Source organism: Cricetulus griseus, chromosome 7 (assembly GCF_003668045.3).
Source record: "Cricetulus griseus strain 17A/GY chromosome 7, alternate assembly CriGri-PICRH-1.0, whole genome shotgun sequence".
Classification (NCBI taxonomy): Eukaryota; Metazoa; Chordata; class Mammalia; order Rodentia; family Cricetidae; genus Cricetulus; species Cricetulus griseus.
Genome location: NC_048600.1, coordinates 108,607,419 through 108,633,517, shown reverse-complemented (window position 1 = coordinate 108,633,517; position 26,099 = coordinate 108,607,419). Strand labels below are relative to the sequence as shown.

The window sequence follows — 26,099 nt, the reverse complement described above, 5'->3', positions numbered from 1 at the left end:
TTATGTTAGCACAAATCACTACTGAACACATGAACATCTTCTTCAGCCTGGAGAGCTTTCTTTCATCACATTCTCCCACTATGGGGCAGGGGTTAAGATAAGGTCTCACTCTGTAGCCAGGCTGGCCTTCACCTCACCGCAATCTTCCTGCCATAGCCTCCCAAGTGCTGGGACTACAGGCATGATCCACAGTACCTGGCTCCATCAGTTCTTTCTAGCTCCATCCTGTCATTCAGGAATCCTATGAAAAGTTGTGTCCTAAGAGACATCTTTCCTAACCACCTATCTGGGGCAGCCCTCACTTCTAAGCCTGCTTCTTTCCCATTACCTCATTTTTTTTCTTTATTGTCACTAACTACAGTTACCTTGCTTCTTTTTCCACACCTACCTAGACTTCTCACAAGAATTTATGTTCAATGAGAAAACATTATCTTCCTGTGTCTCCAGTGGTAACACAGACAGGCACTCAATAAATATTTATTCCATCATCGTGTTTGCTGTTGAGTAGGTAGACTCTTTGGGGTGTATGTTCTCTGAGTGTATCCTACTTAACTAAGTTAAACGGCATGAACTACTGAGTAAATGTAGATATACAAATTCTGGCATACCTCTTTTTGTATGTATATATGCATGTGTGGTATGCACCCATGTGTACCTGTGTGTTCACACGTGAGTGTGTGTGTGGTATGTGTGTGTAAGTGAATCTGCTCTTATGTGATCATGTGTGAAGGCCAACCCTGATTCGGAACGTCTTCCACACTCTCCTTTTATTTACTAAGACAGGCTCTCTCTCTCTCTCTCTCTCTCTCTCTCTCTGTCTCTCTGTCTCTCTGTCTCTCTCTTTTTCTCAGAATCCAGAAGCTTACAATTCAATTCTGACTAGTCAAATGAACCAGCTTGCCCTTTGATCCCATCTCTGTCTATTGGGATTACAGGTGACTACCACCTGCCTGGCTTTTATATGGATTCTGGAAATCCAACTATGGTCCTCACAATTGCTTGGCAGGCACTTTGTCCAACCCCCCCCCGCCCCACCCCCGCCCCAGTCCCTCAAGCACAGCTTAAAAAAATTAAAAAAATTAAAATCTTCATACATGCTGGGAGGTAGTGGTACACGCTGCCTTTAACCCCAGCACTTGGGAGACAGAAGCAGGAGGATGTCTGAGTTTGAGGATAGCCTGGTCTACAGAGTGAGTTCTAGGACAGCAAAGGCTACACAGAGAAATCCTGTCTTGAAAAACAAAACAGAAAAACAAAAAAACTTTATTTTACTCATAAAAGATTTATTAAATACATCTTAAAACTATAGTCAAGCTGGGGGGTGGTGGGGCACGCCTTTAATCCCAGCACTCGGGAGGCAGAGGCACAAGATCTCTGTGAGTTCGAGGCCAGCCTGGTCTACAAGAGCTAGTTCCAGGACAGCTTCCAAAGCCACAGAGAAACCCTGTCTTGAAAAAACCAAAAAACAAAAAACTATAGTCAAAATTCTTTATATGATCTCAGAAAATAGGAGAAAACATAATCTGCAGGGATATGGGAGAATTCCTGACTCTACAATACTGAGAGAAGCACATTTCCCAGAACAATTTCTCTTACAGAAAGTAACATTAACAGGTGCACACCTTTAATCCCAGCACTCAGGAGGCAGAGACAGGTGAATCTCTGTGAGTTTGAGGGCAGCCTGGTTCACTTACACAGTAACTTCTAGGATAGCCAGGACTACAGAGAGACACCTCTCTCTCTCTCTCTCTCTCTCTCTCTCTCTCTCTCTCTCTCTCTCTCTCTCTCTCTCTCTCTCACACACACACACACACACACACACACTGAAAAACTATACCAAACAACAATAAAGAAAGTAGCATTACAGTAACTGTCAGGCAACCAGTCTAAATTTCTAAGTTATTTCAACTTAAATTCTATATAATAAAATTCCAATAAAATAATCAAATTGAGGCACATAATTAGCATTTATTTAGATTCAACCTATAATTTTCTTATTTGATACAACCTGATTACCTTAAAATTGACATATAGAAAAAAAGATAATCCCTGCACTCAGGAGGCAGAGGCAGGTGGATCTTTGTGAGTTCAAGTCCAGCCGGTCTACAGAGCAAGTTCCAGGACAAGCTCCAAAGCTACACAAAGAAACCTTGTCTCAGAAAAAAAAAAAAGATAATAAAACATGTACAATGGTAGACACATCTATGTCTAGACACTTAACTAAGTTTTTCTAAAGTTTTTTTTTTTTTCAAACTATTGTGTATGTGGGGAACTCCGAAACAAAGACAGCATTTAGTGTCTAAGATTTCCCCAGGCTACAGACATGTCTTAGGCAAGTACAGATTCTGAGACAACTGTGAGTACTTGGATGTTTGCAACTAAAAAGCTACTTTTCCCTCTTCTCCAGTACCACCAGCTAGAGTTTTAGAGAAATAGACTGACAGGACTTGTACATACAAAGTTAAACTGGTGATGAACAAGAAAGTATATGAAAGACTAGCAAGTCTTTCCCAAAACTGCAATAGGTTAACAGCAGAATGTGCCCACTCATTCCCAAGCTTCAGGGTATGCTGAGAGTTTACAGCCTTATTGCCTTCTTTAGAAGGCAGTAAGTTATAAATAACCACAAACTGTCCTTGTCCCAAAGGAGATCTAGCAGCCAGCTCAAAGGCTAAAATATGGAACAATTTTCACTTTAGATATACAACTTTTCCAGATAGCAAAAAACAAAAAGAAAAAAGAAAAAAATTATTGCCAATTTAAGGGTCTGGAAGGAATTTCTTTCCCCCCAGATGCACCCCACTTTCAGAGTTACTGGTACAGATACACTGGCATCATCCTCTACTCTCAAAATAACACCAAACTCAGAAGCTTGCCCTGGAGAGGAGATTCCATCCAACTACTCTGGAGGACTGAAAATCTTCAGAAATTAGGAAGACAATGGAGTTCTGTTTTGCTTTTTAATATAGGCAAAAATAGCTATGAAACAAGACACATGCAAATAACAGCATATGAGGAAAAATACTGTACCTCCAATTGGATGGGGGAATCCAGGAAAACACATGTCCGAAACAAGCATAGGTTTCACAAGGCTTGGGCTAAAACCAGCAGGTGATACGCTGCTTTTGTTAACTACAGAACCCCCGCTGGGAAAGAAAACTCCACCAGCTGCTTAAAAAAAAAAAACAAAACGAAACGAAAACAGCACATAGGGCTCATCAGAATAAGCTCTCCACACATCACTTTCAAATCGATCACTTGGGAGATGTCTAAAATGGAGCAACACAAATTCAAATCAAAAAACAAATTTGCTTATAAAGGTGCTGTTTCACTTCAAAGTGGACTTTTTCTTTCTCTTTTTTATTTTTTATTTATTTGTTTTTTTTTTTAAAGTGGACTTTTTCTTATGACTCCATTTTTAAATTAAAATCATGTGTTACTTTCAATGAACAGCATGAGCAAAACCTTCCAAGACCACAATGAGCAAGCTTGGTAAAGGTGAAAATCTTAACATCTCCCACATGTCAAAGATTTCTCTGCTGGAAAATAATAAAAAAATTAATAGGAGAAAGTAGAAAGAAAAAGAAGACAGTCCTATGGTTAAGTAGACTCTAGTATTAGTTGCACTTCCAAAGCTCACCACATATGTGTCCCCCCACAAGATAAACAAAATGTGAGGAAAAACATAATTATTGTATAAAGTTTTTATAGGCATAACTAAAGGAAGAATGGAAAGATCATAATTTCAAGTCTTGGAATTTTGGTATTTCTAACAAAAATTTTGCGTTTATTTATTTAGTTAGTGTCCATGGGGGTGCATGAATATCAGGGCTCCTGTGTGAAGGCACAGGGCAAATTCTGTGAGCTGGTTCTCTCCTGCTACCATATCGTTACAACCTGGGTCATCAGGCTTGGGGACAAGTGTCTTTACCTACTAGCCATCTTGCTAGCTGACCTAACACTTTATACACAAGTAAACAAGATAAAGAGATGTCTCCACAATTAAGAGTCATACTGCTCTTAGAAAAGACCCAAGTTTGGTTCCCAGCACCCATCTTAGGTGCCTCACAAACCCCTGTAATTCTGGCTCCAGAGGGGAATCCAAGCATCTGACCCCCACAGGCTTCTGCACTTACATGCACATACTCATACATAGACACACACATGCCTACACATAGTTAATACTTTTTAAAAATCTTTAAACCAAAGACAGATGAAAGGTTTGACCTATTACTATGTATGTGTCCAGCATGCAAGGAATTAAAAAACTGAAATCATTTCATTTAACAGAGAGAGCTACCTATAACCCATAGGGTCCTCTGGCCTTGTAAGAAGAAACCATTTAAAATACTTATTGCTAATAAAAATTGGCCAGATAGGGGGCCCAAGGAATGAACATAAAAGAAAAGAGAGTCAGTTTTGGGATATAGAGCAAAGAGTAAATCCATTAACTTGGAAACAGAAAAGCCTCACCTGCTTCAGGGAATTTACCATGCTACAAAAGCAACTCATTATGTTCCTTCCCCATGAGCCACTGCAACCTATCAGGAACTCAATTTTCCTCAGAAATACTTATTGAAAGGAAAAGCCCTACCCCTTCCAACTAAGATAAGGAAGTACTCTACTACAGAGCTACCTCCCAGACCGTGTGTGTCTCTCTCTCTCTGTGTGTGTGTGTGTGTGTGTGTGTGTGTGTGTGTGTGTGTGTGAGAGAGAGAGAGAGAGAGAGAGAGAGAGAGAGAGAGAGAGAGAGAGAGAGAGAGAGAGAGAGAGATCTCCTTTAGGGTCTTAACACATTTTCTGATTAAATGAAGCAACATGCCTTATCTAGAAATTAAACACAGAAAATAAATTCCTTCTGAAAAATAACCAAATTCAGTCAGGCAGTGAGGGCACACACCTTTAATCCCTACAGGCAGGGGAATCTCTATAAGTTTGAGGTCAGCCTCGTCTACAAAATCAATTCCAGGGTAGCCAGAGCTATTACACAGAGAAACCCTGCCTCAAAAAATTAAACTAACAGAAACAACCAAATTCTGGCTTGGGCATGGAGTGTAGTTGGTGGAGTTCTTGCCTAGCCTACAGGAAATCCTGGGTTCGGATTCTCAGCACCACAAAAACTGGGCATAACAGCACATACCTGTTATCTTCGAATTTGGGAAGAGGAAGGAGAAAAAAAAAATGGTCAAAAGGTCATCCTCAGTCACATAGTTTGAGGCCAAGAATAAGTGAGACTCTTTATTAGTGTGTGTGTTGGGGACGTCGAAGGGCAGAAAGAAGGAAGAGGGAGAGACAGATGGAGCATTCACAAGGAGATAGCTCTTTGGGTAAAGTGTTGTCAGAGACCAAGACTGGAAACCCCAGCACTTGGAGGTAGTCTCTTGGGAGCTTAATGGGCAGCCAGTCTAACTAGGCAATGAACTATATTAAGGATCTAAATAAACTGAACAGAACAAAGGAAAATCAGAAAGTTCTCAGTCTCCAATGTGCATTCCAAATTCTTGAATCAGGGGATAGTAAAAAACACATAGCAGACAAAACAGGAAAGTTGAACAGGATGTCTAAAGAGAATGTCCTTAGTTCCTGATGACCTTTGAAAGGATTAAACCGCAGTAACACCATTTGCCCAGTAAGACTCTAAAAGTATACATAGAGGTTTGAGGCATAAATCAGGGCACAGAGTAAACACTTGAAAAGAGGTATTTTTGGTAGCAAGACTTTAAGTCAACATTAAAGAACTAAGCTGTAAGGTACAATACAAAAAGGTAAAATGCAGCTGGGTGGTGGTGTCGTACACCTTTAATCCCAGCACTCGTGAGGCAGAGGCAGGTGGATCTCTGTGAGTTAGAGACCAGTCTGGTCTACAAGAGCTAATTCCAGAACAGTCTCCAAAGCCACAGAGAAACCCTGTCTCGAAAACCAAAAAAAAAAAAAAAAGGTAAAATGCTCAAAATTCAAACTGCTTTTACAGACCAAAAAAGCCACCACACTGCTTACAGCTTTTTGCTTTATAAACTGTAATCCTAACCCTCAAAGTAGCTCTTCTTACTCTACTGTTTCCATATCATGTATTATCAACCCTTGATTAAAATTTAAACCCAGCTGGGACTGCTGGCATATACCTGTAATCCTAGCATTTGAGAGGGCTGAGGCAAAAGGATGATGAATTTGAGGCCAACTTGTGCTATATAGATCATCACTATATCTCAAAAAAAAAAATTAAATCCAAACACAATTGCTTCCCCCATCATTAGTATGTATAATCTTTTCCTAGTATATATTAGTCACCAGAAAAGATATGACTAAAAGGTTCTAGTTTATTCCCAGCAAGGATATTTAGAGTAAAACCTTATTAAACTCACTTACAAAAACGTTTTTTTTTTTTTTTGGATTGGGCTGGGGACACAGATCAGTTAAGTAAGTACAAGGAGCTGAGTTCAATCCGCAGAATCCACATAAAGTTAGGCATGGTGGTACTTACTTGTAAATCAGAGAGACAGGGGGATCTCTGGGACTCACTGGCTAGCCAGTCTATTCTAATTGGTAACTCCAAGCCAATAAGACACCCCTGTTTTAAAGGAGGTGGATACTGTTGCTGAGGATGACAGTCTACCCTACACACACACATTAAAAAGAAAATCAAACATGTTTTCCTTATATGACTTCAACTTTACCTTCAATATGCACTAAAATCAAACAGTAGATTGCACTAAAGAGGTACATTTTTCAATCACGATACGTTTTCTGTCTATCTCATTCTGCTTTACCCCTTCATGATTAAACTATATTAAAAAAAAACTACATAAAACTCACCAAGTCTAATCAGTAGGAAAACTCTAGTTTGTCTTGTCTAGCAGGAAATCTCTGTTGGAAATAGAGATGATGAGTCAGTTTAACTAGATTCTGAGTCTCATACACGTCTTACTTTGGCTGTTCTTAAAAGGGAAAAGTTCACAAAAGTCAGGTGATGCATTTGCAATGAAATGACTGATAAAAGGACTAGACAAAATTACTATTCTAATACTCTAGCCTAAATGATCTACTTTTTATTCACCTCTCAAAAAGGGTATACTTGAAAGTCAGAAAACCAGGTAGTTCTAACACTCTTGCTTATAAGCTAAAAGAAATATCACTTGCCCCATGTCAATATTGTTGAGAAAAAAAATCACTACAAAGTATAATATTATTAAAGATGCTGTGTGACTAAATTACACCAAAGCAAGAAACATTTAAACAAAGTCATTTATCCTGTGGTTTTAGGAAATATCAGAAGGGAGTCCACAAAAGACCAGGTTATTTATACTGATTATGCAAGGGAGAGAAAGGGGTTTGTGTTGAAGATCAATGAGATTACCTTGGATGCTGTCTGCAGCACAAATGCTCTAATAATCTATCACATATCCTACAAAGGGAATTGGGCTTGTAGGAACAGAACCTAGGCAAAAATAGGTATAACAGATCCTAGTTTTCTTTAACATGGGAAAATGAGGCACTGTGTAAATCATTAGTTAGCCTTCAAATCTCTCAAATGTGTGCATATGAACTTTAACACAGATTGAAATTGATTTTCCTTACACTGTAATAGATTTTGATAAAATCAAATGTAGTTACTATTAGTAACAGAAATAACCATCACCCTAAACAGGACACACTAAGCAGGATGCTAAAGCAGGACACCTTTAATCAGAGACCAGAACTTAAATAAATCTCACAAAGTTCTATCAAGGAGCAACAGTCAATTCAAATCCATTCAACAAATATTTGGTGAGCACCACTGTACAAGGCATTATTTAAAATGGAGGTAGCCAAAGGGAGACAGTTCTGGACACTCCAAAGGCAGCAAGATAAATACCTTATCTGGATATCTTCCAGGCAGAAGATATCCAGCACTTTAAAGTGAAAAATCTCTGCCTATGTGTGACTTTTTTGTTTTTGTTTTTCGAGGCAGGGTTGCTCTGTGTAGCTTTGTAGGCTGTCCTGGAACTCACTCTGTAGACCAGACTGACCTCAAACTCACAGAAGTCCACCTGCCTCTGCCTCCCGAGTGCCGGAGTTAAAGGTGTGTGCTACCACCTCCTGTTTTGTTTTTGTTTTTGTTTTTGTTTTTTTGTTTTTTTAAAGACAGGGTCTCTTGGCCGGGCGTTGGTGGCGCAAGCCTTTAATCCCAGCACTTGGGAAGCAGAGGCAGGTGAAACTCTGTGAGTTCGAGGCCAGCCTGATCTTCAGAGCGAGTGCCAGGATAGGCTCCAAAGCTACACAGAGAAACCCTGTCTTGAAAAACAAAACAACAACAACAGCAACAACAACAAAAGACAGAGTCTCACTATGTAGCCCTGGTTGTCCTGGAACTCACAATGTAGAACAGGCTCGCCTTGAATTTACGATTCCACCTGCCTCTGAAAGCTGAGATTAAAGGAATGAGCCACCACACCCAATTTTATTCATGTGATTCTTGAAGCAGAAACCTTTAGTCCTTTTCTCACTTTTTCTTAAGTTTCTGGGTTTTATCTTCAATTAATTTTCCAGAATTAACATTTTTAGGCCATTTTTAGGTTAAAGTAACACTACAGTGTGGATACCTACCCTCTACTGCTTAACGATGAACAAAAGGTCTCCTACAGAACACGCCTTTGATTTTGTTTTTTTTTTTCCAAAGATAATTCAGGACTGAGAACTCCACAATAAAGCAGAGTCAAGTCACTCAAGAATAAATACTTACAGACCAATATACTATCATATTACTTAAAATTAAATTTTAAGACATAAGACCTGTGTTTCAGGAGTTTCCTCTATTGACAAAAGTGTTGAAGTCTGTGTGTGACTATTCTCTCGGAGCCATCACTTAACACTCCAACTACATACGAGACAAAACTTCTGAAAAGACAAAGATCGGGACATAGGTATTTTCTTTTGCTTTGTGGAATGTCAGAGCAGTCACCCCATCTCACTCTGAGAAAAAGCCACAGTCTGTACAATGGCCCAAAGGAGCCCGAAAAATCGGTACTCTCTGACCTCATCTCCAGCTGCATCTCCCAAGCGCCCTATGTTCCAACTGTGCCACTTTTCTTTGTTGTAGTTCCTCCCAGCACAGGCTCATTTCTGTCTCTGGGCTTTGTGCTTGCAGTTTGCTGTGGGGGTAATGTTCTCTAGTCCCTTAGAGATTATCAGGGCACATGCACCGCCACTACTGATTCTTTAATTGTCACCATCTCTGTGAGAGCTTTCTCTGACACCCTTAAAATGCAATCCTCTCTCCCAGCCAGGTTTACTCCTGCCTCATTATTTTTTCTATACTAGATAAAGTCATCTAGCATACTATATTTTTTACAATCTGTTTCCTGTAACTGAAAAATAAGCTGTACAAAGGTAGATTTATGTGTTTTGTTGCTGCACCTAGACAGTGTCTGGCACATGGAAGGCCAGAAACAAATGTATTTAATAAATGACTGAATTAAACTTTCCTTTTGAACTTCTATCCTTTAACAATTTCACAGAAATCCTATACATGCCTGTGGTGGCACTTGCCTGTTACCCAGCACGTGGAAAGATAAGACTTGAGGATAACTTTGAGGTCAGTAAAAGTTACAGACTAAAGCTCCAGTCCAGCTTGGAATACATGGTCTTGAACTCACCAGTCAGCTAGTGTTAGTGTTCTAAAGAAAGATTTAAGATAAGAACATGTCTTTGGGCTAGTGAGACAGCTCAGTAGTTAAAAGCAAGTAGTACTCTTGCAGAGGACTCAAGTTTGTTTTCCAGCACCTACATCAGGCAGCTCACAACCGTCTATAATTCCTGCTTCAAAGGAATCTGATGACTCCGGACTCCAAACTACTCACAGACATATCTACATTTAAGCAACCAAACAAACAACATATATTTTCAACACAAAGTGTAAAATGTGAAGCTGATGTGACAAAGAATAGGTTACCAATTCCTCTCCAAGATTACCAAGGCATAAGGAAGAATATTCACTAAATAAAACTTCCTAGCAAATGACATGAGACATATATTTCAGCATATAGAAAGTATTTGTTATTTTGCCTTTATGGTTTTTTTTTCTTTTTTTCTTCTTGGACATGGTCTGGCTGTTTAGCCCAGGCTTATCTAAAACTCTCCAGCCTTCCAAGTGCTGGGATTACAGGCTGGCAGCAAGCCTCACTGCATTTGCACTTTTGATGAAATACTTCATCCACATTTGGTGAATTAAAGTATCCCAGTAGTTAAAAAGTAGTAAAAGAGCTGAGCATGGAATCCTAGCTTTGGGGAAGCAGAAACAGGAGAAATTATCACAAGTTCAAGACCAGCCTAGTCTACATAGAAGAGGAAAATCTCAACAGTTATGGAAGTTTATGGAAAACAGATATTATAGATATAAAAAAATATATATGGGCTACAGAGATGGCTCAGTGGTTGAGAGCACTGGCTGCTCTTTCAGAGGACATGGGTCCAATTCCAAGCATCTAAATGGCAGCTCACAACTGTGTAAAACTCCAGTTCCAAAGGATCTGATACCCTCACAAGACAACATGCAGGCAAAACACCAATGTACATAAAAATATATAAATCTTTAAAAAAATATTTTAGAGATAATAAAATACAAAATATTAAAATGCAAAGCCATCATTATCAAATTCTACAAAGGGTCAATAGGAAAGACATTTTCAGCACCTTTCACACCAGTAAAAAAGAGAAGTATTAAAGTTATATAAAGGTTTTCCTCATCCCTCTTCCTCCTTCAAATAATGACTAATAAGGTATTGGAGTAAGTGGGAAATTCAAATGAAACTTTAGATAATAATCAAATTCAAACCACTGAAGGAAAAAAGAAAGCAGCAACACCAAGACACACACACACACACACACACACACACACACACACACACACACACACACACACGGGATACCCATGTTCTTTGATGTTTTTGTAATGGCAAATTAAAAAGCCATTAACAGATAATACAAAATAAAAATAGTATCATTAGAACAGGAAGCCTAGGGCCAGGCAGGGTGGTGCATGTTTTTAATTCTAGAACTCAGGAGGCAGAAGTAGGCGGATCTCTGTGAGTTCAAGGCCAACGTGGTCTACATTGTGGGTTTCAGACCAGCCAGGGCCACATAATGACACTCTGTCTCAAAAACATACAAAATATGAATGCCGCACATATATGTAGCAACATGGATAGAAGTCAAAAATAAGAATAAATGAAAAAATGATGGCTATAGAATCTTTAGTTAAGTGTGGTGGTGCACACCTTTAGTTCCAGCACTTGAGAGGCAAAGGCAAAAGCATCTCTTTGATTTTGAGGCCAGACTGATCAACATAGATAGTTCCAGGACAGCCAGGACTGGAGAAACCCTATCTAGAAAAAAGAATCTTCATATATGTACAGTATACATAAGTAGTTAGAAGTCCATATAAAATTTATTATATAAAGACTGAACACATAAAGCAATATTTTCTTATCCATACCTACACTACACTGAAAGGATATATATTACATTCTCAGTGGATCAAGGATGGAAAACCAAGGACGACTTCTTTAACTGATTAATCTCTCTTTATTTGGCTTTGTAAAAAACTTTGGTCAAAATTCAGGGGAAATGGAGAATTAGAAAAGCTAAAAACAGAGCAATCTTTTAAACAGACAATAACATAGGCTGAATGAAGCCCCATCATACTCCAAAAGCCAATGGATCTAACCAGATCTCATTCATGAAAACCTGTTAGCAAACTACCTTCCCTGTGATTAATGGGAATAATATAGCATTAGGTGACTTAAGCACAGAGGAGAAAGACACTGACTTCACACACTTTAGTAAGCTTAAAAACCACAGTAACCTAACAAGCCTTCAGAAAGGCTTTGGTCCCTGTAGGGAATGATTTTCATAGTTCACCTCCTCATTCTTCTCTACCATGCCACTCTCAAGAACGACCCTCCTTCCCTCCCTTCCTCTGAAGACCAATCCCTCCTCTTCTAATGACCTCGGATTTCAGTGTGTAAAAATGCAAAGATTTGGGGCTGGAGAGATGGCTCAGAGGTTAAGAGCACTGGCTGTTCTTCCAGCGGTCCTGAGTTCAATTCCCAGCAACCACATGGTGGCTCACAACCATCCCTTATGAGATCTGGGGCCCTCTTCTGGTGTGCAGATATACATGGAAGCAGAATGTTGTATACATAATAAAATCTTTAAAAAAAATGCAAAGATTTTCCAAAATACACTTGAGACTTTTTTTTTTGAGGGTATAAGACTTCTTAGAAATATTTTAAGTCTTTTTTTTTCTAATATTCCTCCTTCCTTAACTTTTTCTGTTTGTTCTGTCTCAGGCATATTTGTACTTTTCACTTCTTGAGGGAAAAATATAATTCCAATAAAATTTTGTAAGCTTACTAAAATTTGGCCACTTCATAGGCCAAATCTAAAATAGAGGGAGAAAAAGGGGAGGAGGGTAAGAAAAAACTAACCTTATGTTATTGTCTTTGTTTCAGCAATAAGACTAGAAACAAGTTCTAATTATCAAGTAAGGGATTGAAATCAAACTTACTCATACATCATAAACCTTCAATTAATTTGGAGCCGCCTTTTACAAGTCACTTTAAGGACTATAAAGCCACCTGAATAGGTCTGTACAACTGACCACTACAAAGAATCTATATGTATCCCTACCTCATCCTCCTGGTCTCCCCTCCAAGGCCTCCAAAAGACCTGCTTGGTTCAGTGCTTTGGGCTATATAATGACTCCCTCAAAAGCAGAACTGCATTCAGTGCTAAGTGGCTTCAGTTGTTTTCAAAGCACTCTGACATTCATGATCTTATTTGGGATTTTTACCAACTTAGTGAAGCATGCAGAATAAGCATTTTACAAACAAGGAAATAAGCTTCCCAGCTGTCCTGGTCACATGATTATTAAGGAGCTTAAGTTAGACTACAAGCCTTTTAACTACTAATCTAATAGTCTAATCCTTTGACTTCCTGATTCTTATATAAGGTTATATGTAAGAATGTATGTTATATGTTTTTTATTCAACATGTAGAAAACTGGAGAAATACCTCACAGAAAGCATGTTTATATACTTTAGCTTGCAATTTGATTTTCTTTTCTTTTTCTTTTCTAGTTAGGATGGATCTTATGAGCACAGATTGGCTTCAAAGTCACTATGTAGCCAAGGATGGCTCTGAAATTCTGATTTTTCTGACTTGGCCTCCTCAGTGCTGGAATGTGCCATTGTGCCTGGCTCAATTTCATTTTTAACTGGCAACTCTGCAGAAATCATCATAGGTTCTAATGAATTATGAACATCACACACACAAACACACTGTTATGGTTTTTGGTTTTTCAAAACAGGGGCTCTGGGGCTGGAAAGATGGCTCAGAGGTTAAGAGCACTGGCTGCTCTTCCAAAGGTCCAGAGTTCAAATTCCCAGCAACCACATGGTGGCTCACAACCATCTGCAAGGAGAACTGGCATCCCCTCTGGCATGCAGGCATATATGCAGACAGAACACTATATACATAATAAATAAATCTTAAAAACAAAAAAACAAACAGGGGTTCTTTGTAGCCTTGGCTGTCCTGAAACTCACAGAGATCCACCTGCCTCTGCCTCCCTAGTGCTGGGATTAAAGGTGTGTGCTACCATCACTTGGCATCTGAGCATCTTTATTAACCGAGACATCAGCAAGCCATTGATTGGGTTCATGCCTTTCTCTTAAGACAGGGTGGAGGAACAGATACTATGTACCTAATTCTTCTAGGATGACCTTCCACACATTAACAATCAGTTCTTTAAAATAAACTGTTTACTATTCCAACCTGTCAGAATAATATTATACTGTTTCCAGGAAACCAGTACCTTTTCTTCTAAAGACCTCTACTGCTCCTTTGCCACAAGTCACAGAATTAAAAAGCAGAATTTCTACAGTTCTTTAATTATATTTGTGTTGTCTAGCATAACTACAACACTAACTGCCACTATGTTCAAAGCAGTTGCTCAGGCCAAACTCATGTGTTTGCATATCCCACCCACTATCAAGTCAAAGTAGGCTCCTTTTCTCCCTGTTATCCACTGGTTTCCTCTACAGCTCAGTCTATTCGCTACAGAGTAGCTATGGTAAACTTTTTAAAATGCTAAGCAGATCATGCCACTTTTCCTCTTAACCAAACTTAAAATTCAGCCTAGTCTATAACAGACCCTATAGGATCCTTATATATGGGATCCAGCTCATGTTAAATTCATGGCTTATCCCTCTTCCATGTCTTTTGACTCCAAACACACTGGCCTTCAATAAACAATTCAAGCTTGTATCCATCTCAGGCCTTTGACTCTCTCTTCCTTGATGAGAAGTTCCTTAAAGATCATTTTCCTAGATATTTACATTGCTAGCTCCTTTTTGTTATTGTTTTGTCTTTTGAGACAGGTTCTTACTACATAGCCCTGGGTGGCCTGGACTCACTATGTAGATCAGGCTTTCCTATTTAGATCTGCCTGGTATCATATGAGATATCCCTGCCACTGCCTCTGCCTCCTAGTGCTGGGACTAAGTGAGCATCACCACACTGGCTCATTGTTACTAACTCAAGATACCTCTTAAGAGGTAGGAAGAAAGGGGCTGGTTGGGGGTGAGGGAAGTCTCCTTTTTGTAGACTTTGTGACCTCAATCAAAAGTAACAGCTCAGTCCCTACTCCTTGGATGTTTCATGTGCATTAACTTATATTGTTTACAGCCTACAGCCCAATCATCTTCTTGGTGAAGCTATAATAATGACATTCTAGTCAGTTATGGTGGCACATGCCTATAATTCTAGTTCTCTAGAGGCAAGAATTCAAGGACAGCTTAAGCTATATTAATAAACCCTATATTAATAAACAAAAAGTAAAACAACAACAAAGACATTCTGTTCCTACAGAGCTGAGAAGCAGGACAGGACACGGAGGCACTCCTGAGAAAATGTTCATTTTTTCAACAGTGGCTTGCTACTTTTCTTTTTGGCACCCAACAGGATTTATCTTTACTTTGGTCATAAACGTTTTTAACAAAGGCACAGATTTATGATACAGATTAGATACATTTTTGAGACAGTGATCCATTATGCTACCCAGTGAATCTCCCTCCTACTTTAGCTTCCTGAGTAGCTGAAGACAGGCCCATGCCACTATGCCCAACTCTAGGCCATACTTAACCTCAGAAAATCCCTTATACAATTATTTAGGTCTAATTTAGAATAAATATAATTACTGTGCCTCTAAATTTTGTCTCTCTCTTTTAATCTACTGACTCCAATTAGTGCTGTCCATATGCAGAGACACAAGGAACTTACCAACCAGTGACACATTTGTAAAGAAAACCAAATCTCTCTCCCCAGCAGCTATCAACTGACAATCACTAGCTCCTCAGCTAGTGGTAGGGCCTCCTGAGCTGTTGCTGCTGCTCTTCTCTGATTGTCTGTGTGTGTATATGAATGCCTGCATGCTCACATGCATGCCACAGTGTGCACTGGAAGTCAAAGATAACTTTCAGGAGTTGGTTCTTTCCTTCCACCCTGAGTTCTAGGATAGAACACTCAGGTTGCTAAGCAGCAGAGAAAGTGATTTTACACAGTAGCCATCTAGTTGGCCTCTGCCCCACCCCTGCAGTCCCCCATCCACTTCAAGAGAGATCCCACTAGTTTAGGGCTGAGGGCATGGCTTCATCCCCTACCTCAAACAGAATGGGAGGAGGAATGAAGGCAGGAAGGAGGGAAAGGCAGACTAGTTTTGTGACCACTGAATATTTTATTTTTTGTATATACCTATTTTGACTTCAAGTATGTCTGTACACCATGTGCATACCTCGTGCCCAAGGATACCAGAGAAGGAATAAAATCCCCTGGGTTAGAGTTACAAACAAAGGACTATGAACTGCCATGTAGATACTGGAAATATCCTGGACCTCTGTAAGAACAACCAGTGCTCTTAACTGCTGAGCCATTTCTCCAGTTCTCTAACCACTGACTTTAACTTTATAGACCTATATCGTGGGTTCCAGGCCAGCCAGGGCTACACAGTGATACCCTGTCTCAAAAAAGAAAACAATTAATCATAACGAGACCTGATAACAACCCTGACATTTTCCAAGATGGGAGTAGTAGGGATAGGTACCAACATGCATATTTTAGGAGATTCAGGCTCAAGATCCATATTCATATTCACATCCTCCCTCCCTCCTTACCCACTAGGTCTAATTAGTGCTGTCCATACGCACACAGGCATGGGTCAATCACTGGGGCATGAGAACCAAACTGTGACCACATTTGTAAAGAAAACTGACTCTCACTCCTGTATCAACCACTTACACAAATATAGAATGAAAATTGAATTTGCTAGTACTGATTTTTCAGAAGTAAAAGACTAAATTGTTCTGAAGAAAGCAAAGGAAGTCCCTTGCAATGAGCCCAACTATTCTCTCAGGGAGAAAGGCCTGTATCCAGAGTATCTTATACTATGCTGGGCACATAGAATGAGGTAGACAAATGTTCAATTAATTAATAAAATCACTCTGAAGATATATCTAGAAACATAATTTTTTTACTAAGGATCAGAAAGCTGAACTCCAAAGCAACTTAGTGACTTGCCAAATGTGACATCGATACTGAAGCCAATAGCAGAGCTGAGACCAAACAGAGTTATATTGGGAAAGGGAAATACTCAACTGAAGAATTTCAAAGTACAAATGAAAGATAACACACTGATGATATACCATCTGACTGTAGCTAAGAACAATAGAGCAAGTAATGACAAATAAAGCAACACCACAAAGACTCTGGTGAGGTATTAGTTAACCCAGTAAACAGAGCACAGAATGACTTTGCAAAGTCTCTCCATGATGAGGAAAGATACTATAAACAAACCACAAAACAAGTGAAACACTGTCATTGCCTATCCTAGTATTCCAGTTATTTAATGTGACTGCTCAACTTAGGTCAACTGTCCAGCTGCCCAATCCACTGCCTAGTCACACCCACAACAAAATCAAGGTAGGTTTACAAACTGGATTCCTCCCTAAATGCATGGAATAATAATTTTGAAAATCTATTTGTTCTTGACTCCAGTAGCCCTTTCCTCCTACAATTCAATGAATAGTTACTGATTAAAACAGCACCTACATAGTTTGACTTTGATGTTTTCCCCCAAAACTCTCTTTAAAACAGAACCATCCCCTCACCTAAATCATTTTTTTGAATTATCAAATGTTTAGAGATCCCATTTGAGACAGGGCTGTGATTTAAGTTTTATAAAAATTTCCCCACACCTACTTGTAAGGTTACAAGGTAGTTTTTTTTTTGATCCTAAATCTAACTGTTACATTAGTAAATATGTTTATACTGCTTAAGCCCTAAAGCCAATCAACCATAAGAATATTTATTGAAGTCTGGAGAGATGGTTTAAAGGTTAAGAACACTGGATTAAGAGACCCAGGTTCAATTCCAGTACCTACATGGCGACTCACAACCATCTGCTAAATTCAAACCCTCTTCTGGCCTCCTCAGGCACCAGGCACATACATGGTATATAGACATACAGGCAGACAAAACACTCACTCACACCCACATAATTTTAAAAAATTAATTTATTGACTATAATCTGAATGTCCAGTCCCATATTGAGCTATCAACCTCACCATTGTTTATTTCTCTTCAAGGGGTTGGAGAGATGGCTTAGTGGTTAAGAGCACTGGCTGCTCTTCCAGAGGACCCAGGTTCGATTTCCAGCACCCACAGGACAGCTCACAACTGTCTGTGACTCCAGTTCTGGGGTACCTGACACTTTCACACCAAGGCACGTATTTCCCTGCTAGGCATGAATAGAAAATGTTTTTGGCCTTGAAGTAGGAAAAGACTCAAGGTGTGGTTAAGAGAATATATATTTTCTTTTTCTTTTCTTTCTTTCTTTCTTTTTTTTGTTTGTTTCTCGAGACAGGGTTTCTCTTTGGCTTTGGAGGCTGTCCTGGAACTAGCTCTTGTAGACCAGGCTGGTCTCAAACTCACAGAGTTCTGCCTGCCTCTGCCTCCCGAGTGCTGGGATTAAAGGCGTGGGCCACTACCGCCCGGCTTTGTTTTTTTTGTTGTTTGTTTGTTTTTGTTTTTTTGTTTGTTTTTGTTTTTGAGAATATATATTTTCTAAGACTAAGTGCTTTTCTACTATATATGTATTTTGTTCTCTTAAACAGCAAATCATTTAAAAATCAAAGAGTATTTGCCCTGGTGGATTTCTTTTTTCTTGGTTGTTCGAGACAGAGTTTCTCTGTGGCTTTCGAGGCTGTCCTGGAACTAGCTCTTATAGACCAGGCTGATCTCAAACTCAAAGAGATCTGCCTGCTGGGATTAAAGGCCTGAGCCACCACCACCTGGCTTGAAATTTAATTTTTTAAAACACTGTAAAATTAATCTAAACATTTAGAACAGTTAGCTAGGTGTTCAATAAGAAAAGAAAGCACTAGACTTTAGACAAATTCCATTTCAAATAATATATAATGTAATGAGTCCTTTGCTGTTCCACCAGCCAGCTCCCGAATAATGACATAGAGACTTCTTATTATGAAAGCTTGGCCTATAAGTTAGGCTTGTCCCTAACTAGATCCTGTAACTTCAATTAACCCATTTATATTAATCTACCTTCTATCACATGGGCATTACCTCTCTTCCATCTTGCACCTCTGCTTCCTCTCTGTGTCCCCTGGCATCTCTCCCTTCCTTCTTCCAGAGTCCCCTCTATTCCCAGAAGTCCTGCCTAGACCTCTTGTCTAGCTATTGGCCATTCAGTCTTTTACTACACCAATAGCAGTACACCTTCACACAGTGTACAAATACCCCACAACAATATAAGGATCTCATAAGCACATTTACCTTTAAGGGGTCAAGTGAATCCTTCAAACTTATAAAACATGGGGAGGAGTTAATACCATTTAATCATGATTGGAAGGGGCAGTTACTTTAAAAATTGTCTTGTAGGCCAATATTTTATTGAATATTCCAAAAACGTAGCTCTTTACAACTGAGAAATGGGGGCTGGAGAGATGGCTCGGGTTAGGAGCACTGGCTGCTCTTCCAGAGGTCCTGAGTTCAATTCCCAGCAACCACATGGTGGCTCACGACCATCTGTACTGAAATCTGGTGCCCTCTTCTGGCCTGCAGGCATATATGCAGACTGTATACATAACTGTATATATAATAAATCTTTTAAAAAATGAGAGATGTAAATACTGTATACATAATAAATAAATCTTTAAAAAATGAGGAATGGGCATCAGTTAATAAACTTAGAAGAAAACAAGAGTTGCCAATATACTCATCATCTACTGCTGTTCTGGCACCTGAATTCTAGTGCAGCTTTACACATACATTTCTTTTTCCTTTTTTTTTTTTGGGGGGGGGTTTTTTTGAGACAGGGTTTCTCTGTGGCTTTGGAGGCTGTCCTGGAACTAGCTCTTGCAGACCAGGCTGGTCTCAAACTCACAGAGATCCGCCTGCCTCTGCCTCCCGAGTGCTGGGATTAAAGGTGTGCGCCACCAATACCCGGCTACACATACATTTCTAAATCTGAATTTTCTCCTTTCTAAAGTAAGGGCAACAGTGTAGGAATGCTACAAGATAGTCACAAAAACTATCATATCTATTCACCCCTGGATAAGAAGTGAAATAGAAACAGTAAAATCAATTTTTAAAATCTACACTAGTCAGGTATTAAATCATCTGATTTCCAGTACTAAATTTCTATGCCCCTTTGGAAATAAAGATTGTTACCTGGCTCCCTTTATGAATGAGTATGAATGAGTGTAAAAGCAGTTCATATGAAGTGCACATGACGCAAAGATTTTTTTTTTTTTTTTTTTAGTTTTTCAAAACAGGGTTTCCCTGTATTGTTTTGGAGCCTGTCCTGGAACTTGCTCTGTAGACCAAGGGAGGAAGAGAGAGAGAGGCAGAGAGCGAGAGAGCGAGTGAGCGAGAGCGAGAGAGAGAGAGAGAGAGAGAGAGAGAGAGAGAGAGAGAGAGAGAGAGAGGGATCTGTAGACTCTCTCTAAGGCCCCACCAAGCCTGATGGCCCGAGTTCAAAATGGACAAACCAGTTTCGGCACTTTGTCCTTGGACCTCCATTGTTAGTACTCAGGCATCTGTACTGGTCTGCCCTTGGGGTTCTGACAGGATATGTCCTCAGCTGCAGTCACTAAGAGCACCTCCTGTGCACATTCACTACACTCCCTTTTAAAAGGGCCCTGCCCATCTCCCATCTATCCCCACCCCTCAGCTTCTCTGCCTGTCTGTCCCTCTGCCCCTTTTCTCTTCTGCTGCTCCTGTCCTCAGAAGTGGGTCTTACCCCTCCCCACCTTTTCCTGTAGCACCAATTCTAATTGCTCTTAACAATAAAAACTCAAGAGTCAGATATTGGGGTTAATGCTGAAGATCAGAAAAGCAAAGCACAGGGCTGGAGAGATGGCTCAGAGGTTAAGAGCACTGGTTGCTCTTCCAGAGGTCCTGAGTTCAATTCCCAGCAACCACATGGTGGCTCAACACCATCTGTTATGAGATCTGGTGCCCTCTTCTGGTGTGCAGATAGACATGGAAGCAGAATGTTGTATACAAAATAAATAAATACATCAGAGAGTTCTTACCAAAGCGGTGATCCTTTCCTCAGACTGCCTGCTTCAGACTAACTGCTGCTCAGACCACTAGACTGCTATGAGCTCCTGTCTCTCTTCCCGCTTTATATTCCTCTCCTCCACCTCCCTAGTGCTGGAATTAAAGGTATGTGATCCCAAGTGCTGAGATCACACCTCTGTGTGAGCTGATTCTCTTTTAGACAAATTCAATCTTGTATAGCCCAGAGTGGCCTTGAACACATGCATGCACTCACCAATAAAAATTATAAGAGGTACAAGCCTCACAATTGTAGGCAGTAACTGAGTTCAAGACCAGCATGGTCTACAAAGTGAGTTACAAGATAGCCAAGGCCACACAGAGAAACCCTGTCTTAAAAAACAACAACAAAAACAAAACAAACAGATGATCTTTCACAATGGTTTTACTATACATTCGAGTGTTCAAATCAGGCCTGATGGATCACACCTTTTATCCCAGCACTCTAGGGACAGAGGCAAGATCTCTGTGAGTTTAGGACAAGCAGGACTATAGAGATCCTGACTCAGAAAACCAAAAACCAAAACAACAGAAAACACACGATATAGTCAAACTAAAAACCCAGGAGTCTGCCTTCACTCCTCACTCTCTTCTCTACCTCAACTTCCCACCTTCAATTCTAGTCAATATTATCTTAGAAATACATCCCTTTCTTGATCTCCACATCAGTATGGGACCATCAATATACTGGAATATTATTTCAATTGCATTCTATACTCTCCCATTCCTACTATCAGTGAACTTTGTTTTGTTTTTTCAAGACAGTGTTTCTCTTCTCTGTATTGTTTTGGAGTCTGTCCTGGAACTCAATCGGTAGACCAGGCTGGCTTCGAACTCACAGAGATCCACCTGCCTCTGCCTCCCGAGTGCTAGGGTTAAAGGCATGCGCCACCAACGCCCGGTTTCAGTGAACTTATTTTTGCTATGGCATCTTTTTGTTGGTGGTGATGGTGTTTTTTTTTTGTTTGTTTTTTTACATTATACAAGTTTATTGTATAAAGTTTTTTTTCTTTAAATTAGAATCAAGCTTCTTTTACATGTCAATCTCAATTCCCTCTCCCACCCCTCCACCTGCCCCCCACTGACCCCCTCTCCCAACCCCTTCTACTCCCAAGGGAGGGAGAGGCTGTCCATGGGAGATCTTTAAATCTGTGGTATCATTTGGAGCAGGGCCTAGACCCTCCCCAGTGTGTCTGAGCTGAGAGAGTATCCCTCTATGTGGAGAGGGCTCCCAAGGTTCATTTGTGTACTAGGGGTAAATACTTATCCACTACCGGTGGCCCCATAGATTTTTTTTTTTAATTTATTTATTAGTTCTTGTTAGGGAACAAGCTTGTTTCACATGTAAGTCCCTTCTCCCTCTCCCTCCCCTCACCCCCATCCCTCCCCCACCCCCAGCCTACCCCCCACCCCATCCACCCACCACTCCCCAGGCAGGGTAGGGCCCTCAACGGGGGCTCTGCAAAGTCCACCAAATCTTCCTGTGCTGGTCCTGGGCCCTTCCCCATGTGTCCAGGGCCAGAGTGTAACCCTTCACGTGGGATGGGCTCTCAAAGTCCCTTCTTGCACCAGGGAAAAATACTAATCCACCACCAGAGGCTCCCTGGAGTGCAGAGGCCTCCTTATTGACATCCATGTTCAGGGGTCTGGATCAGTCTTGTACTGGCCTCCCCGACAGCATCTGGGGTCGATGTGCTCTCCCTTGTTCAGGCCAACTGTTCCTGTGGGTTTCTCCAACCTGGTACAGACCCCTTTGTTCTTCATTCCTCCCTCTCTTCAACTAAATTCCGATTTCAGCTCAGTGTATATCTGTGGATGTCTGTCTCTGCTTCTATCAGCCACTGGGTGAGGGCTCTAGTTCCTGGGTCGGTCTCGGAAAGCGCTATGGTATCTTTTAATGTTTTTCTTCTATCCAGAATGCTTCTCCCTCATATTTGCAAATACCTACTGCAATCTTTCCAAGGAAAATTAAATGCTTCCTCCTTACTCTCAATGTGTAGATCTCTTACTGTTGTAATTATTATTATTCTTTCCCACTAGACTGAGACTCCCTGGAGAGCACTTGCTATTATATTAACTTTAGTAAGTCTGGTTTTGGGGCATTACCCAGCATGCTGTAGGTACTTAATAAATGTTTGAAAAAGTAACAAATGTGTACATCATGATTTAGATAAATCAGTCTCTAGGCCATTCACTTTCCTAGTTAAAATTTCAGGTTTACCATGTAGTAATGATCTTTCATTTGTTTTTTGAGACAGGGTTTCTCTGTGTAACAGTCTGGCTGCCCTGAAACTTGCTTTGTAGACCAGGCTGGCCTTAAACACAGAGATCTATCTGCCTGCTTCTGCCTTCCAAGCACTGGGATTAAAGGCATGTGCCACCACCTCCCAGCTAGTAATGATCTTTTGATTATTATAGCAGAGAATATTAGTTATAAAATTTCAGGTGAGTTACTTAAAATCCTTTCTGTGTGTTCAGACTCACCCGTAAAATACTGAGGAAACTATCTTATTAGAGTGTTATGAACACTGAATGAGTTAAACACATGTAGAATGTCTAGTGTAATATTTGATGTATGCTCAAATATTACAGTAATTATTTTTAGTACTACTGTGTCTCTAGGAAAGGAAAGGACTGACAGAGATGTATTCACTGTCACAGAAAAGAACACTCCTCAACATTCACTGGCAAAATACTATTCTAGTTTCTCTGTCATTACCTATGAGTCTAGTTACCTAAGAATTCTGGTGACCCTGAATTTATCAACAAAGCTGAGGAATGAAGTTTGAATCTGAGTGACTCTACCAAGTTAACAGCATCGACAACCTGCCAGAAGAGCTATTCGTCACTTTCTAACCCTTACATTGATTCTCCCTACATTGATATTGGCCAAAAGTAATACTGTTTAGTTTCTTTGTTTTTGTTTTCAAAATGCTCCTAGCAAAGAAATAAAGTACATCACTAAATAGCTCTCAGTATTACCTGCTGGAGTTTTTTGTTTTGTTTTGTCTTGTTTTCCGAGATAGAGTTTCTCTATATAGCCCGGCTGTCCCTTTAGAAATCCACCTGCCTTTGCTTTGAGGGCTGGGATTAAAGTCGACCTGGGCTGAAGGTTCTTGTGTTTAAAAATTACTATTATTGGCAGGGCAGTGGTGGTGCACACCTTTAATCCCAGCACTTGGGAGTCAGAGGAAAGCAGATCTCTGTAAATTCAAGTCCAGCCTGGTCTACAGAGAGAGTGAGTTCCAGGACAGCCAGAGCTACACACAGAGAAACCCTGTCTTGAAAAACAAAAACAAAATTACTATTATTATCTGTACTGAGTTTTAAAAACATATGAATAACTAAAAATAAATACTTAAAAAAATCCTTAACATTTTACTTTCAAATGAACTAACATAATTCTTCCTAAAGATTTATATCCAAAATTATCTCCTCAATGAAATAATAATTTACATATCCTTGGTCTATATTAAAGATATCATGGGGATAAACAAAACAGGAAGCCAGCATGAGTAACTTGAAAACAATTATTTGACAATTCCCTTTGACCTCCTACCATCTTCTTGTTGCTTGCTCTTAGCCATAGACACACTGAAATGGACATCTCTGGACCAGCAAGATGGCTCAGTGGGTAAGTTCATCTGTCACCAAACCTGAGGAACTAAGTTAGAATCCTGCCACCCACATGGTAGAAGGACAGAACTCCTGCAAGTCTGTCCTCTGACCACCCTCCAACCGTGGCATGTGTGTGTGCAAAATAAATAATATGAAAAAATTAGAATTTCTAAAAGGCATTTATAAATGAAAGATGAGAAGAACCAAGTTGCATAGAGTAGTATTGTGTCTAAAAAGCCAGAAATGAACACCAACATGAATATAGACCTCTTATTACTGAAAGGTTCTGTAATAATTTTAATGTCAAAAAAAGGTCAAATCCTTTATAATTTTACAGGAGAGTAAGATACACAATAGTTGTAATATGCCTATTAAACTATATAGTAAAATAAGTATTTGTTATGGGAAGTTCACTGTTTAAGTAATTTACACATACATAACCCATAATCCTTATTTTTTGCAAAAAGTGACTATACTGTTTCTAGTTTGTTTAAAATTGGGCCATAGCTGTCTACTTTATCTTATACTTCTATACTATACAACTTAAAATGTGCTAAAAATAAAAAAAACAGTCCTCTGAGACACAACGTAGCTCTCATAAAGCCTTCCAACTACATCACAAATGAACTCTCCTCTCCTACTGAATGACTGTGGCCTCTTTGTCATCTCACTAACCTGCCTTCCTCAAATTGATTCATTGCACTCTGAAAGTCAAAAGCATTCTTCTTCCTCTTATCAGAATATTACTTTTCTAGATCCAGGTCAACTTCTAACTTGCTGCCCCAGTTCACTCTGAATTCCTATCACACTTACTTTAACTAAATGCTATTCAGAACTCAGGAGCTGACAATTAACTAGAGTATCTTTCCTAAATCTCTCATACCCCCTTTTTAAAGATTTTATGTATCTGAGTGTTTGCCTGCATATATGCACCACATGTGTGCCTGGTGCTAGGAGGGCAGAAGAAGGGTATAAGATCTCCTGGGATTAAAGTTTGGACAGTTGTTAGTTGCCATGTAGGTGCTGGGAACTAAAACCCAGTCCTTTGCAAGAACAAGTGCTCTTAACTGTTGAGCCATCTCATATATCCTTTTGACAGAGATAATGACACCTAGGATAAGTGCTTAAGAAAAAAATAAAAAAGCGAGGGCTGGAGAGATGGCTCAGCAGTCAGTCTTGGCAGTAGGCACCTTTATCTACTGAGCCATTCATTTCATGGACCTTGTTGCACACACTTTCACAAAATAACGCCACTTCAGAAATCAATCTCAAGAGATCTGATCAGCATATAAAGATTTATGTACAAGAATGTCCATGGCAGTATAATTTATAGATAAAACTAGAGAATAAAGTTTAATTAACAGGGTAGGTTAAATTAAGTATTACGTACTCAGGGACAAGGGATGTAGCTCAATTAGTGGAGTATTTGGCTAGCATGCACAAAGCCTTGGGTTCTATTCTGAGAACCACATAAACCAGACATGATGGCACATGCCTATACTCGCAGCACTTGAGAGTTAGAGAGAAAAGGATCAAAAGTTCAAAGTTATTCTTGGCTACACAGCAGGTTCCAAACCAGTTCACACTACATGTGAACCCTGTCTCAAAAACATGAGACCCTGTCTCAAAAACAAACAAAATCCAACTAACTTAAAAATTAATAAGCAAACAAAACCACCCTAACTAAACAAAACACTAACGTATCATATATCTGTACAACAGACTTCTATGATGATTTGAGGTTTGTCTGTATATATGTGTTGGGGAATATTATTTTCAAGTGTGTGACTTTTTTTATACTGCATTTGTTT

At 39.7% G+C, this 26,099-nt stretch overlaps 1 protein-coding gene across 2 annotated transcripts in view; it reads right to left on the bottom strand.

Annotated features, from left to right (window-relative positions):
* The window catches only part of Spop (speckle type BTB/POZ protein), an 80,298-nt gene that overhangs the window by 31,109 nt on the left and 23,090 nt on the right, over positions 1-26,099 (bottom strand). Inside the window, exon 2 of one of the 2 annotated variants that reach the window (XM_027424273.2) lies at positions 6,814-6,864. The exons of the other annotated variant lie outside the window; for it this stretch is intronic. The gene's annotated coding sequence lies outside the window, so the exon portion shown is untranslated. The remainder of the gene's footprint in view (positions 1-6,813; positions 6,865-26,099) is intronic. 2 annotated transcript variants of the gene reach the window in all.